This window comes from Ictalurus furcatus, chromosome 14, assembly GCF_023375685.1.
Source record: "Ictalurus furcatus strain D&B chromosome 14, Billie_1.0, whole genome shotgun sequence".
NCBI lineage: Eukaryota > Metazoa > Chordata > Actinopteri > Siluriformes > Ictaluridae > Ictalurus > Ictalurus furcatus.
In genome coordinates, this window is record NC_071268.1 from 9,535,097 (window position 1) to 9,549,527 (window position 14,431).

Consider the following 14,431-nt stretch of genomic DNA (forward strand, 5'->3'; position numbering starts at 1 on the left):
ACTACGATTCTGGATTTACGTTTTGGTTTATTGTGTTTGCCTCGGACTTTGTGCTCCACACTTCATAACTCGCCCTCCTATCTGCTTATCCTCGGCCCGCGCTCGCCTCCTACCAGGTAACGTGACAACTGAATTCATCAACCTTGGAACTTAAATTCATTTAAGGGGTATACTGATGTTTTCTGCTTAGATAGGATCAGGATCGGTTATTGCCAAAGCAGCAGTTAATATCTGTGTTGTAAGGCACGGACAGGTTGGATTACTGTAATCACATTTCACACACATTCACACTTTTTAGGCTAAATCTAATGTTTTTTTTGTTGTTTTTTTTCTGTAGTACCAACACATTCACAGTATGGCAGATGCTCCACATAATCTAAGATTAATATTAAACAGGTTAAAACAGGTTAACAAAACAAAAATATATAATTCTATACAGTGAAGTTTTCTGCTAGGAGATGTTTATTTAACATTTATGGAAGGAGTCTCCAGTGTCAGCACTTTGTAAGAGTTAGCAGGTTTTCAGCCCCAGGAAAGTCTTCAGACTAGCTTCTCACTAGCTGCCTTTTACTCCTATTAACTTCAAGACAAATAAAATAACCTAAGCCCTCCCCAGCACTGAGACTCCCATCTAACCCTGAATGTGTCACCTCGGGACTCCAAATAGCCTTATAATCTTTGAAGGGTCACACTGATGTTTTCTATTTTGAACAAATCAGGATCAGTTATTTCCAAAGCAGCCCTTAATATCTGTTTTACAACACAGACAGGTTGGATTACTGTAATTAAATTACACACACATTCACTCTATTTTTTTTTATCCCTAAGCTCTTTAAAACCTCCTGAGGTGAAATAATTAGAAAGTGCTGCATGTTCCGAAAGGCTGTAGATGACACAACATCTCATACTTCCACTTCAAGTGTCATTAGAATCTAAAAACAAATCTTCCCTTGAAAGTCTGCAGTTTGCACAAGGCTTATTAAGATTGCACCAACTTCTACTATAATATATTTCTAGTATACTTTAACATACTGTATGAGAAATACACTGCAATGAACTTGAACAAGATTATTTACTCTAGCATACTTTTCTAGAATTCTAGCATATGTTTAGTGTTTTTTTGGTTTGAATGAGAGTTACACATTATATGATGCTCCACATCATAATTATTATGCCATTGATGTGACCTTGTGATAATTCACTGCTCAACCCTCATACATTTATTGTCAATCTGATGATAGATATAAAATTTTAGTCTTCATTTAATGTCACAAGTAGCCCTCACTGAGTTAGTACTGTTAAGTGCTACAGCAATAAAGTACGTGGCACTTTATATTATTAATATGTGCTGATATACATCACACCACCAATCATATTTTCACTGATCCTATTTCTTTGTAGTCATGTAAGGCAGAATATTCAGTGAATGCATAAAATCCATAGATTTGGTTGCAATAGATCAAAAAGATATAGCATCCAAACAATAAATATCCAGCCATTAATCTATCTATCTTTGAAGACTAGAAAAATTAGTTATTATAAAGATATGAATTTTTGAATACTTTTATGTCTAACTGAGTTGAACTATGCCTAGAAAAGACATGTGACTAGTATTCCAATGAAGTTGAATCTGGTATGAAACCACCAAAAGGAAAAAGCTTGCAAAATTGTGAGCTCACTCATGAGTTGAACTCATGAGTTATAGCAGTAAATCTAATGGTTGGCGAAATAGCTAAAGTTCACAACCACCTTCTTTCCAGTGAGACCCTTCATCATACTTGCTTGGTTTACTAGTTGCTACTTCATTTCCAAAATGAAAGCAAATATTCTTTCACACAGCTACATTTGACAGTCTTCATTGATGTTTTAAAAAACATTTGTTTACGCTATATCGTACTTTGTTGAAGGGATGACACGGCACACTGAAACAGAGCTTGAAATTAAGAAGAAGAAAAAAAAACATGCAGAAAAAAATAAGGTTGTCTCTCAAGTGCTTTCTTTTCATTATGAGAGAAAGAAAAATGAAAGGCAAGAGGAAAAAGTAAGTCTGAAATTAATAGCAAACAAACTTTCCTTGCATATCCCACATGTGAGCATATGGCAGGAGCACACTCCACACACCAGGTCTCAAAAACTCTATCTCACACACACACACACACACACACACACAGAACTTGCCAACTGGCACCAAATTTAACTTTAGACCCATTGGTTTCTCAGCTTTTCAAGTGTGAGATGTACTGGGATCAACCCATTATGTTTCGGAGCCTTTGTACTATCACCTTTAGCAGTTTGTGTTCACACACTCTACACACTGTCTACACACGTCAGCATGCACAGCAGCATGACTCTAACCAATCTCTACCACACCGGGGAACAGCAAGAAGAGCGGCTGCTGGGCCACTGTGCAGATCTCTAAAAGAGCCACAGGTGAAATCACAGTGAAAGAGCCAAGCTTACAGCGCCTTCCCTAACCTCTAAAAGTATCAACTCATCATCCAGTTCATCATAAAGCATATTAATAAGGATCTACAATGAATCATTCAGTAATTTCATTGTACCTAATAGCAGAAGGTATTAAGTTATAGTAGTTATACTGTATGTTAAATACTTGCATGTTATATTGTTTGATGCACAGCATTGCCAGATTCTCGATTCCGATTGGTCAGAATAACGTGCTTGTTACTAGCAGATAACAGCAGATTTGACAGTGGTGCCAGCTATAAATAAAATCACAGGTTTATATTAACGTGCTTGTTCTAATACAGTATGTTACGGTTTCCATAGTAGCAGCTCATTCACAGGGATTTCTATAAGAGACACTCCACATGAACTAAGACTAATATTAAACAGAGTATATCTGATATCCAACAGGATATCAGAGGCAGGACAATCTCGGAAAACACTAGGTGAGATATAAGCAGGCTTAGTATCATCACAAACACAAGAAATGGAGCGTATACTTCACAGTGAGTGAGTGGAATGAAAGTCCTTTTGTACTGTGGTTGTGATTGTGCTTTGAATGGGATGCAGGTAGGCGTGATCAAAATGAAGGTGAGAGTGGGCGTGTCAACATGTGTGTGTGTGTGGGTGTGTGGGTGTTTGTATGTTTGTAGGCCGCAGTACAGGATGAGAAATGGAGTTTGTGGCGTGAGTAGACCTAGCAACCTTAACCTTTATATCTTTCAGAATAGAAGCTTCACATAATCTCTGTAACACAAAAATGATTTACAAATATTGCACCTTTAAAAATAAAAAAAATCTATTTCTCTTTTTTAAAAAAATGTCAATGATCAGATCAATGAGATCTGAAACAAGTCTGAGAAATGAAGAAGCTCTGAGCCAAAGGGAAACTGTTATAAATTTATTAGGATTGTGGCAGCAGCTGTTAGACTGGTAGACAGACGCTCTTGTCCAACATCTGTCAGATCTATAATGTAATAGTATAAAATGCTGAAGCTGCTCGGAATACACTGGCATACAGACCTAAAGTGAAAACTGTCAGACAATAAATAATTAAATAATCACTACTGAGGCATTAAACAATCTCCTTGCCTCTGAGCAGAATTTAAAGAGCAGTAATATGAATATGAAATTAATGAATGCAGAATAAGTCACAGTAAAGTCAAATGCTAATTAAATTATGCTGTTGGGTTAATGTCACTGATCCACTGAGAGTTATACATGCATAAATATATAATAATTCAAACCTGCTCAATTTCACAAATCTACTCTAAGGGACGTGCAAATATTTCACACGATATGTTTCAGTGTTTTAACCCATGGTTAACTATTAAACACAAGTCATCAATAAATATGAGCCAGCTCATTAAAATGATTTATCACTCACCAGAGGTGGATTTAGTGATTTGGGGGAACTAGGCAAAATATAGGAATGGGGCCTTATTCAGTGTTGTAACATTGATATTAAAAGGTTATTATTATGATTATGATTATATAATAATAATAATAATAATAATAATAATAATAATAATAATAATAATAATAATAAATATGTTAATATTTGGATGGAGCTCAAATCTTCTCTAATTCCAGACTGCTGGGACTACGGCTGCTCCTAAGGCCATACAGACTTCATATAAATCCATAATGAACTTTTTCACACTATCTGTTGTTACCCAGATGAGGATGGGTTCCCTTCTGAGTCGGGTTCCTCTCAAGGTTTCTTCCTCTTAAAACATCTTAGGGAGTTTTTCCTTGCAACCGTCGCCACTCAGTGGCTTGCTCAGTTGGGATAAATTCACACCTTTAATATCTGTATACCATGTTGATATTTCTGTAAAGCTGCTTTGAGACAATGTCTATTGTAAAAAGCGCTATACAAATAAAATTGAATTGAATTGAATTAATAATTAAATACATATATAATTTGCATTTTTAGGGGGTCCTTGGCTTCTGGGGGCCTAAGGCAATTGCCTAACTTTACCTAAGTCCGCCCCATCACTCACACACATTTTAAATGATTTAAAATGATTTCAATTTAAAAAGAAGACATTTTATCATACCTTAAACTTCTGTCTTGGTTTTACTCATGTACAGTAAAATCAGTGAGACAAATAAGGAAATGGATAACACATAAATACACAGTTATCTAAACTGCCTCCTTACCCAACATCAACTTTGCAGGCAAAATTTAAAAACTAAACAAAGCATTTCCATTTCATTTTGGTAGAATATATCCATCCATCCACCCATTTTCTGTACCGCTTATCCTACACAGGGTCATGGGGAACCTGGAGCCTATCCCAGGGAACTCGCGGCACAAGGTACGGGACACCTTGGACGGGGTGCCAATCCACAATCACACACACACTACAGACCATATGGAAAAGCCAATCAGCCTACCGTGCATGTCTTTGGACTAGGGAAGGAAACCAGAGTACCAGGAGGAAACCCCTGAAGCACAGGGAGAACATGTGAACTCCATGCATATTATATATATAATATACAGTTGGGGAAATAAGTATTGAACGCGTCAACATTTTTTTCAGTAGATATATTTCTAATGAGGCTATTCACATGAAATTTTCACCAGACATCAGTATTAACTCAAGAAATCTGGAAATATAAAGAATTCACAAAATTAAAGTCCATAAATAAAGATATGTATAATAAACTGGAATGACACAGGAAAAAAATATTGGACATGCTAAGAAAAAGCAGTTCTCCAAGGCAATGTAAGGCAAGGAACCAGCTGAAATCTGTAAGTAATTATACCTCCTATCTGTGCAAATTAATATCAGCTGGGTTAGTAAATTGATGGTGTAAAAGGGCTTTTGGTTACCAAGGTGTCATACAAGAAACATCTCATGATGGGTAAAAGCAAAGAGCTTTCCCAAGACCTTCACAACCTTATTGCTGCGAAACATATTGATGCAACATCACTCCGTCATCAACCGGCCACACACAGGAGCTCATTGCAAGATTTGACCAGGGAGTCAGAAGAATAGTCAGAAGAGTATCCCAAGAGCCAAGGACCACTTGGAAAGAGCTCCAGAAACACTTGGAGGCAGCAGGTGCCATCGTCACAGAGAAAACAATAGGCAATGCACTCCACTGCTCATGCTCACCCCGCAAGACTCCATTACTAAAGAAAAGGTATGTCAAAGCTCGTTTAAAGTTTACTACACGCATTTGTACAAGCCTATGAAATACTGGGACAGTGTAGTCTGGTCAGACGAGAGCAAAATTGAACTTTTTGGCTGTCATACTACACACCATGTCTGGAGAAGAAATGGCACTGCACATCACCCTAAAAACACTATACCAACAGTGAAGTTTGGAGGTGGAAGCATCATGGTGTGGAGCTGTTCTTCATCACATGGTACTGGCAGACTTCATATATGATTAAAGGAACGATGAATGGAGCCCTTTACCGGGAGACTCTTGAGAAGAATCTGCAGCCATCCACCAGGATGATGAAGATGAGACGTGGGTGGACCTTCCAGCAGGACAATGATCCAAAGCATACAGCAAAGGAAACTCTCAACTGATTTTAGAGAAAAAAAAAAATCAAGGCATTAGAATGGCCCAGTCAATCACCTGACTTGAATCCAATTGAACAAGATTTAAAGACAATATGTTTAGAAGAATGGGCCAAAATCATACCTGGATACTGCTGCCCATTAATTTCTTTATACAGGAATTATCTTGAATTATCTGTCATTACAAACAAAGTCCTCTCCACTAAGTATTAAATACATTTCAGTTAGCGCTCAACGCTTTTTTCCTGTGTCAATTCCTATATATTATACATAACTTCATTTATGGAGTTTATTGATGTGAATTCTTTATATTTCCATATTTCTTGAGTTAATAATGATGTCTGGTGAAAATTTCATGTGAATAGCCTCATTGGAAACATATTTACTGAAAAAAAAAATGTTGACACATCCAATACTTATTTCCATCCATCCATCTTCTACCGCTTACTCCTTCTTCAGGGTCACAGGGGAACCTGGAGCCAATCCCAGGGAGCATGGGGCACAAGGCAGGGTACACCCTGGATAAGGTGCCAGTCCATCACAGGGCACACTCACACACCCATTCATACACTACACACACTTTAGACACGCCAATCAGCCTACATTGCATGTCTTTGGACTGGGGGAGGAAACCGGAGTACCCAGAGGAAACCCCCACAGCACAAGGAGAACATCCAAACTCTGCACATACATGGCCCCGGTGGGAATCGAACCCCAGACCCTGGAGGTGTGAGGCAAACGTGCTAACCACTAAGCCACTGTGCACCTCTAGACTTATTTCCCCCACTGAATATGCATTAAAATAGAGGTTAGTGTTTCATTTTGTTAAGTCCCCGATTTTGCCCAAAACCTTTTTCTGGCTGTTTGCCAAATGTCAGCCACAGATTTTCCCAGGCTAATACACAAATGTCCAATATAATTAACACTTTGTGACATTTTTTGCAACCTGTAAGCATTTAACACCTTAACCTCTCAGGAGCTCGTTTTCTACACTGTAGTTAATAATTTATACTAATTACTGAATTAAATCCTTTGCAAAACTTGCAAACAGAACATTCTATGTATCCACATCATTGCTATCTACATTTTTTAAAATTCACACTTATTGTACTACTGCATATTATCCACTTTTCCCCTTTAGGCAATTCTTGTTTGCTTTCCTCCTCCTCCCTCATAGACATCTTCCACAGAATCCCTGCATAATAATACAATGATTCAAGGCATTTCTGCTAATTATTTTTTTTAGAAAACAGATGCCTTGTAAAACTTTGTAACATCAAATGGTGCTTTCATGAAACACTCCAGGCACTCTGTTAGATGTTCATCTTAATGTGTCCAAGGCAGTTTTGAACGCCACTTGGAATATGTGAGGAAAACAAGGCGTGTTGTAGTGAAAGCTCAAGCTTGTTTGATTAGGCTTTTGGTGTGTTGATAGAGAATGATAGACGTTACATCAGCACTAGAGGGCAGCAGACACAAAGATCAAGCATAAAGGTCCTTTATCTAGGAGTTGAGTAAATGGGGAGATGAGTGCAGTGCATTTTGCAGTGACTCACTACATTTGTTGTCTCTCTCTTTTTTTTTTTTTTTTTTGCACCAAACACTCAATCCGTACTTAAAAGTCAATGGAGAAATTAAAAGAGTAAAAGGCACCATCATGAAAAATGAAGTCTAAGACTTAACAGTCTAATGGCAAAAGGCGTACAGTGCATAAAACCTCTAATGTTAGCTCACAAATTTGAAATAAATCTTTCATAATTACATTCATAACTCCTTTTAACTCCTAAGATTTATCCGGTACTTATGGATGTATCATGAAGGCCCAATGTTCATAATTCACGTAGATGTTATCTGTCTTACCTTATCTACTAAGGGTAGTGTTAATAGTGTTACATGGCACCTAAAGTACATAAACCCTTTATGACTTAAATCTACATAAACATTCATTAAAGCTCATTCCAACAGGTTTCAGATTTGTTCACAGGTCCTTATTAATTATACAGGTTATGCACTACACCACATTATTATGATAAATTGACACATTGTATATAAATTGGTATATTTGTATATGTTTAGAAAATATTTATAATGTGTCATTACGAAAATACAAAGCATTATAAGCACCATTTTGCATGTTTTGTCTCGTTGTTAATTAAAGTGACTTTCATATTGGTGCTTATAAGATTTACGACAGTTATGTATATTTTCCTTCACCATAAGTTGGGTGGATTTGGATGTTTGATGTGTTATCTTATCACCATTATGTGAATCTGGAATAGAAAAAGTGCACTGAGCTCCAAAGTCAGTTCTAAAGGTGTTCTGTCAACTCCATATCAAGTCTTCAAGACAGCTGACGTCTGTTGGAATAGGCATCCCTCCATTTCCTGTGTCACTTATCCTACACAGGGTCGCAGGGAACCTGAAGCTTATCTGTGGGTGACACCCTGGACAGGATACCAACACATATCAGGGCATAATCGCACACACACACCATGGATAATTTGGAAATGCCAATCAGCCAACAACACATGTCTTTGGACTGGAGTAGGAAACCCTCAAAGCACGGGGAGAACATGCAAACGTCGCGAACACAGGGCAGAGGCAGGATTCGAACCCCTTATCCCAGAGGAGTGAGGCAAACATGCTAACCACTAAGCCACTGTGCCCAGTAAAAATATATTTTTTTAAGTTATTTTAGTTATAAGATTGGGATTATGTAGGTTTTACATGATCACTATTCTGAAAACTGTTATAACAGAATTTTATGGCAAAAATATACAGTATGTCACTTTAGGTGTTATGTCAATTAATTACCAGAAGTGACAAAAGCAGTTTTTATGATAGCTGATGCCTGCTTTTAAGCCTTTTTCTGAATGTTTATGTCATTTTATGTCAGTTGTCATACACTGTTCTTAAGTAAAGGGTTACTCCTTCTCTTTAGGTGCAACAAATGCCAATAATATGAACTTATTCACTTAAGAGCATATTGAAAAAAAAACATTTTAAACCAGAAGACACCTACTGTATATTACAGAAGCCAAACATTCCTGATCTATATGAAAATTTCATAACATAATATCTATGAGACGAGACACAGGTTTCTGCACAAGCAGTTTCCTTCTACAGTGTTTTATCAAATGACAGCAGTGCCCTCCACTGGCCAGAGAAGTAATTGCGGCATATCGAGTACCAACATGCTTAGCATAACTTAACAAGGTAATTTGGATGTGTCTTATTGGAATTTGCAGTCACGTCTTTCTGGATGGTTTTGTCTGGGTTTAAATACAGTGCTCAGATGTAATCCCATCAGCCATGACACTACAGGCTGAAAGATAAGCTTAAGCACATCTTCTCCCATTGCTCCAGGTGCAATTGTTGATTGGATTGCTGCTGAATGGGGATGCATACAGAGGGGAAAAATTGGAGAAAAAAATTAAAAGAAACATTGCTGTGAAAAAAGTAAACACTTAGCTTTCTTTTTTTTTGTCATGAGATAGAAATGGCAATGACCTTATAAGTAGAGCAGGTTAATCGAATGTACTGAGTATTATTAACAGCTGTAAAAACTAGTTTTACGAGTAAAACATGAGTGAGGGTTTTTGAGATATTTACCAAAAAATGCAATATAGATTGCATCTGCAGTAGGATCACAGTTGCAGTACAGTTTCTCTTTTCTTCTTTTGTTAATGGTCAACAAATCAGTATAACATCCTGTGAACTAATTAAAAATAAATAAGTACATAAAAATCATAATTAAAAATAAATAAATAAATAAAACTCACAGCACATTCTAACCTTCAGTCTACTCATGGGATTCTCAAAAGACATTGAACACACAGTAATAAGGCTAAACCTTATGTTCAGTGTGAATATCTTAATTTCTAAACTACACTACCATGTCTTTGTGTTAATACAGCTAGAATGATGCCAATACATTTCCCAGATAGGATAAAAATTCGGGTCAAACTTGTATATATACATGTACAGTGCCCTCCACTAATATTGGCACCCTTGGTAAATATGAGCAAAGACAGCTGTGAAAAATTGTCTTTATTGTTTAACCTTTTGATATTCTGTTAAAGAAATTCACCAAACAATACACTGCTCTCTTGGATATCAAACAATTGCAAACACAGCTTTGTAAAAAAGTATATATTTTTTAATTATATGTGTGCCACAATTATTGGCACCCATATGAACTCATATGAGAAAAATATATTTGAAGTATATTCCCACTGATATTTCACATTTTTTAGTTCACCTGTGTGACTAGTAACAGGAAATTGTTCAACCATGACTCCCTGTTTCACAGGGGTATAAATATGAGGTAACACATAGGCTAAATTCCCTTAGTCATTCATGACAATGGGTTAGACCTAGGAATATAGCTGTGATGAGAGTAGGTTGTTGAGAAGGTTGTTGAGCTTCACAAAATGGGACGTGGCTATAAGAAAATAGCAGAAGCATTGAAAATGCCCATTTCCACCATCAGGGCAATAATTAAGAAGTTCTAGTCAATTGGAAATGTTATGACTCAACCTGGAATTGGACATGTGTCTATATCGCCTCAACACACTGTGAAGAGGACGGTTCGAGTGGCCAAAAAATCTCCAAGGATCACAGCTGGAGAACTGCAGAACTTAGTTATGTCTTGGGGTCAGAAAATCTCCAAAACTACAATCCGAAGTCACCTACATCACTACAAGCTGTTTGGAAGGGTTCCAAGAAAAAAAACAAAATAGAACTTTTTGGCAATAAACACCAGAGGTGGTTTTCGTGCACACGGAGAGGTAGCCATATGGAAAAGTACCTCATGCCCACGGTTAAATATGGTGGTGACTCTTTAATATTTTGGGGCTGTTTTTCTGCCAGAGGACCTGGACATTTTATTAGGATACATGACATCATGGACTCCGTCAAATATATCAACAGATATTAAATGAAAACCTGACTGCCTCTGCCAGAAAGGTTCAAATAGGCCATGGTTGGATCTTCCAGCAGGACAATGATCCAAAACATACATCAAAATCAACACAAAAATGGTTTACTGACCACAAAATCAAGGTCCTGCCATGGCCATCCCAGTCCCCTGACTTGCAACCCATAGAAAACCTGTGGGGTGAACTGAAGAGGAGAGTCCACCAGCGTGGACCTCGAAATTTGAAGGATGTGGAGAGATTCTGTATGGAGGAACGGTCTCAGATCCCTTCCCATGTTTAACAAATATATTTTTTGATGAACCTGAATTGTTTGATATCCATGAAAGCAGGGTAGTTTTGTGAATTTTTTTAACAAAAAAATATATATATATTTTTTGATCTGGCTTTATATTAAGTGTCTCAAATATTTCTCTAGTTGAACATGAAAGATGTATGCAACTACAATGGAACTACTGAGGATTGATGCACAGATACAGATGGAGTTTATCAGTATCTCTAACAGATATCATAAATGTAACACTATAAAATAAGTGGACCATTCCAGAGTCATTAGTATGTTTGTAATAAGGATACAACACAATGATACTATCTGAATCTGTATCTGTTAAGCACTCAAAATATTCTTATATGTATTTATTTTTGGATTTAACCCCAAAGTGTGTGTGTGGTCTAAAGTGGAACACACTGGGAGAACAGAAATACAGAGGATTATGTATTCTGACTCTGACAGTTCCTTATTACTTGAACTTATAATTGAAGTCTCAACTAGAGATATACACAGGGCTGGGTTTTAAAAATGTATTTTTATTTGAACCTGCTCATGATATTTTCATGAATTTTCACAAATTTAGTATGTTCTATTTCCAAAAATATAAGTTAAGTAGTATACTAATTTAAAGTAGCCTCATTTAAAGCACCAAAACCTAATAATTTACTTTCATGTGCCTGCATGAAAGTAAAAACCTACCACAACTTTTTGGGTGCGTCCTAATGAACACCTCTAGTCTCAACCAGGTGCTCTTTGAATCTTTCTGGCAAGCTTTCTAAAAAAAAATAGTCTGCCTCTTTTTATATGTGTACTTTTTTCTTAGAACAAGTTATCTGTTCAATACTAATAATGTTTTATGCTGAGAAATGTCAGGTCTTAATCCATCTGATTGTTGGGTTAATCTGACACAGCAAATATTGCACAAGAATTATGTAAATTTGACATTTTAAAACAAGTTAAAATACTCTAAGGGACGATACATGATTGCATTTACATAAAGTTTATTACGATAATTAATCTACTACATTGCACAAATCTTCATTTGGAAATTATATTATAGCTGCATGATTAATCCATGTGTAACTATGCAGGCATAATGAAAGATACTTAATATAATGTGGGACTGCAGAATTTTGTTTACTCTCTCACCTGCGGACTAAGGACAAATGGTTATATTGTCTAAGACAGAAGTCTGATCTGGTCAGCATATCATCTAGGAATTTTTTTTTATTGCATATTTTGAATGACATCTAATCTCAGATTGTTACAAGAAGTTCTAAAGCATGTATGTACTGTAGAATACATACACTGGTTTGTGTTTTAGACATTCAGCATTTCTTGTTTGTTTGTTTTTAAACTTCTGTTTCACTGCATAAAATACTGATAAATAGTTCACTAAAGGCAGGTAAGGTTGTGTTGTCTCTTCAAACTTAAACTCCACTGAAAACTCTTGTACCCTGTGCACTTGAAGCCTTCTGCAAATCCTTATAAGAGTTTTGCAAATAAATAAATAAATAAATAAATTATCTTACTTTCTGTAAAGTGGTTCACAGTGACTCATGCCATGTCATCTCTCACCTCCTGCCTGGTCTTTGTGCTCGATTATAGGACTGTGGTGCCATTTAGTCACAAATTGCTCAGAGCAGTGGTTGAGAATGAGGGCATGAAATGGATTTGGAGTGGCGAGTCAGGCCCGGGTAGCTGTCTGAAGGACAACAAAACATCCCACGGGTCAACACACTGCACTTTGAAGCCCATAACACAGGCGGACACACTCGCAGATAATAAACACAGATGTTCTGATGAAAGAGTAGGGAAAGAGGGGTAGAGAAAGTTAAGCAGTATGTTGGACAGTCAGTCATACCAAAGAAGCAGTGCATGCACAGCATTGGCAATTAAATTATGAGGACAAATCAGTAATACTATACGAACGGACACTGATTATAAGACTACATGAGCTGCATAAAACCTAAGCCTATCCCAGGAACACTGGGCATGATGCCAGTACATTTCAGGATGCCATGCAGGCATACTGTACATCCACACTCATTCATGCCTCGGGCAATTTAGAGTGATCAATCCATCTAGGTACATGTTTTTTGGAGGGGTCAAACCAGGAACCCTGGAGTGAGGCAGCAATGCTATGACAACTGAAATAAATCTACAGTACTGTGTGTAGATTTTTATTTTATGTCTTCTACAAAAACATTTTAGATTTCCAAACATTAATTTTCCAGCACAAAATGAAATGTTACAGAAAAATGTTTGTATGTCAGTAAAGAAAGCAGCATATTAAGTGGTAACAGACCATTTTTTAAACAAAAAACAAAAACAAAACATAATGTCTGCTGCATTTTGCTGCAAAAATAAGAAGCAAGCGCGACAGTCAAAGTCTCCAGAAGAACCGTGGCTGGTTCTGCAAGATGCTCACTAAAACCTGCAGCTCATTTCCTTATAAAACTGCACTAATTGTACCTGAGACTACTTTTTTTTTTCTAAGCAAAGGGCTGTCACAACAAATATTGCCTTTGTTTCATTTATTACTTTTTAGTGCTATTTATAGTATTTTTTTTTAAATGGAGAAACATTAAATTTATTTATTTTTGAAATAATAATAATAATTATTATTATTATTGAAGGCATATATGCTCTACATCATTTGTTTGCATGTGCCTAACACTTTTGCACAGTACTGTACATAAACATTTATAAAGGCCTATTCCAATAAGTATGACCTGTCATAAATGCTGATCTCAATATACAAGAGCTTAGTTAAACAGACAGATTGTTATTGAAGTAAGCATAGGTTATGTTAAAATATTATGACAGCTGAATTTGCTGCTCAGTACACTTCTAGTAGGATCTGATACTGTATAATTCAGTTTATAAGATATTTGTTAGAATTATATGCTCTGCATTTTGTGTAATTTTACTATTTATACATTTTGTGACTCTGATATACAGTACAAATTCATAGACAGAAATAAATAAAAGTCAACCTAAGGTCAACCAAAAGTCTCATAAAACTTAGGTGTTCTGCCAGCTCAACATCCAAACTGAGAAACAGCAGTCTTTGAAAGTTGACGCCTGTTGGAATGATATTTATGAATGTTTATGCAGGTTTATGCCAATTGTCAGGAAGGGCATATGTAGGTTTTATGTAGCCTTATGATCATTGCCATTAAGTGATACTGAGAAATCTTATGTATAGTCATAAA